This window comes from Aethalodelphis obliquidens, unplaced genomic scaffold, assembly GCF_003676395.1.
Source record: "Aethalodelphis obliquidens isolate GAN/ISIS:26980383/991018 unplaced genomic scaffold, ASM367639v1 scaffold2789, whole genome shotgun sequence".
NCBI classification, from domain to species: domain Eukaryota; kingdom Metazoa; phylum Chordata; class Mammalia; order Artiodactyla; family Delphinidae; genus Aethalodelphis; species Aethalodelphis obliquidens.
The window spans coordinates 1-2,781 of record NW_020840692.1 but is presented as its reverse complement, the minus strand read 5'-3'; the positions used below and the strand labels follow the sequence as shown (position 1 = coordinate 2,781).

The window sequence follows — 2,781 nt, the reverse complement described above, 5'->3', positions numbered from 1 at the left end:
CTGGGACAGGGCCCTAAAACTTGAATATCTGACACATTATCAGGGGATGCTGGTAAAGCTGGTCAGGTTGTTACCGAATACAGGTTCATGTGTCTGAAGCACAGTGAGGCCAAACAAACCTAAAGGTTGGAGACTGGAGCAGAGAAAGGTTTATTGCAGGATCGAGCAAGGAGAGGGGTGGCCCATGTTCCAAAACACCCTGAAATCTCCAAAGGATTTCAGCAAAGCATTTTTAAAGGCCAGGTGAGGGAGGGACGTCCCAGGGAATGTGATCAGCTCATGCACAATCCTCTGATTGGTTGATGTTGAGGCCACAGGGCAGGTAACATTATCCATCCTTAGGTGCCAGAAGGTCTGGGCGCTATGTGCTCACGATCATCAAGGAGTTAATTTCTTCCATTGGGTGGTGGTTTTTAGCATCTTAAAACTCAAGAAACATGCCTGAGATACTATTATCTGAGTACTTCAGAGAGGAACTACAGCAGAGGATATGGGCGATGGGTCTGTCCTAGGAAGGCCCCATAGGGTTCTGCTTGGTTACAAGGTGACCATACTTTGAGAACCACTGCTCTAGTGGCTTGGAATGTTAAGAAAGTAATGGAAGAATCCCTTCCCAGGTCTAGATTCTAGTATCGCCAGCTATTTTGGTGGGGGGAAGGGTAAGTTTTGTCCTTGCTTGGACTTCTTGTTCATTTATATCAAAGCCTATTTGAGGCAGTGCGCTCAGCAGTCCTGCAGTTCTGTCTTTTGCTTCAACAGTGTTTGGAATGAACAGACCCAGGGACACTCCTTGCTCCAGCCCCCGACCACCCTCCAACCTTTCTTCCTGTCGCAACCTTTGGAATCAGCCACTCAGCTATCCTCAGCCTCCAGGACAGGCCAACACCGGTTTTTGAGCTTAGTTCCTTATCACTGATCAACCACGAGTTCCCAGGTTCTTCAGAATTATTCCATCGAGGTGGAGGCCGCCGTCCACTGCCTGTTTAACATGCATCTGGGGACACTTACCTCTCTCTGAGCTTCTATTTCGACAGCAACAATGGGACTCTGGACAGTGTGGGCCACATTTTTCGCCAACTGGCTGAGGAGAAGTGTGAGGGCGCCCAGCGTCTCTTGAAAATGCAAAACCAGTGCTGTGGCCGCGCCCTCTTCCAGGATGCGCGGAAGCCTTCTCAAGATGAGTAGGGTAAAACCCAGGACGCTGTGGAAGCCACCATTCTTAGGGAGAAAGACCTGAACCAGGCACTATTGGATCTGCGCACCCTGGGTTCCGCCCGCGGAGACTCCCACCTCTGTGACTTCCTGGAGAGCCACTTCCTGGAGGAGCAGGTGAAACTCATCAAGAAGATGGGTGACCACCTGACCAACCTCTGCAGGCTGGCTGGTCCGCAGGCTGTGCTGGGCGAGTATCTCTTTGAAAGGCTCACCCTCGAGCACAAACAGGAGTCTCTGAAGTCCAGCGGCCTCTGAGGAGCCCCTCTGGCGTCAGAGCTTCTGCCTGATGCCCCGCTCTGCAGCCACTAGGCAGCTTTGTAACTGCCCTGGAACCCTCTCCCAAGCCTTGGACCAAATGGAAACAATAACGCTTTTTGCAGAAGAAAAACAAAAAGCCTATTTGAAACACAAACAGAATAAAGAGAAAAAAAGAAATATATATATATATACATATATATATATATTCATGTTCTTTTAACATATGAATTGCCCCACTTTATCTGTGTGAAATAAGTTTGTTCCCGTTATTGGGCTGGTTCTCAAGCTTTTCTGCTCGTTTGAATTACCTAAAGAGCTTTTAAGAGAAACATTGTTGTCTGGGTCCCAGCCCCAGAGATTTTGATTCAGTAGGTCTAGGGAGGAGCCTGGGCACGGGGAGGTCTCAGAGTTCCCCAGGTGATTCTAATGTGCAGCAACTTTGTGAACCACCTCTTGGCTTCAATCCAGCTAGTGATGAGATATTAAATCTAAGACACATGGACTAGTGCGTGAGCTCTGTTGCTAGGTGTATTCCATTTTCTTCCTCCTGGAAGATTCGTGCCAGGGAAAATGACTGATAGTTGTGTTACTTCTCTGAAATGGATTGAAATTTCCAATTAGTGTGAACAGGGGAGGGTGAATAGGTGAATGCAATAAGGTGTATCATTTACGTATTGCCCTATGTGTATGGCTAGAAGCTTTTGCAACTGAGGTCTGCCCTACTTTTCATGCTAATGGTAATGCTTGTCCTCCTAATGCAGCTGTAAACTTTATAAGCCCATAGGTAGACAGCATCACAAAATATTTACCCCTCCCCACTGGCCCACTGTCAAGCTTCACTCCCCTTCCCCAATACACAAATGTACATCAATGTGCTTGAGACCAATATCAACATATTGACCTTCTTCTACTTTGCAGCTTCCCTCTTATCAGGAGATGTCAGCATTTAGCGCAAGGACCAATGCTTGCCTCTTGGTGAGTAATGTAGACAATGCCTCCAAGAGACAAACAGCCCTTAGGGAGGGGGAAAAAGTCTTTCAAAAAGGTTGACGCCCAGAGGAGGCATTTTCAGTCATCTCAGCTTAGAGGTCAAATATCCAAAATTAAAAAGGTTAAAAAAAAGAAGAAGAAAGCAAGAAAGAAAAGAAGGAAACAATTTTCTTATCTCATAGTAATAAGGCAGTTTTCCTTAAAAAAAAATGACTTAAGCCTTAAATTCTCTTTCCTAATCAAAATGTGCTTTTCCGTCTTTAGACTATTGCTCTTATATCCTGTATTATTCATGACGTTTAATTCTTGAAATAGCAC

At 46.1% G+C, this 2,781-nt stretch overlaps 1 pseudogene; it reads left to right on the top strand.

Moving 5' to 3' along the window:
• Positions 1-927: 927 nt before the first annotated feature.
• On the top strand, positions 928-1,941 carry LOC113617207 (ferritin light chain pseudogene; annotated as a pseudogene).
• Positions 1,942-2,781: the final 840 nt, after the last annotated feature.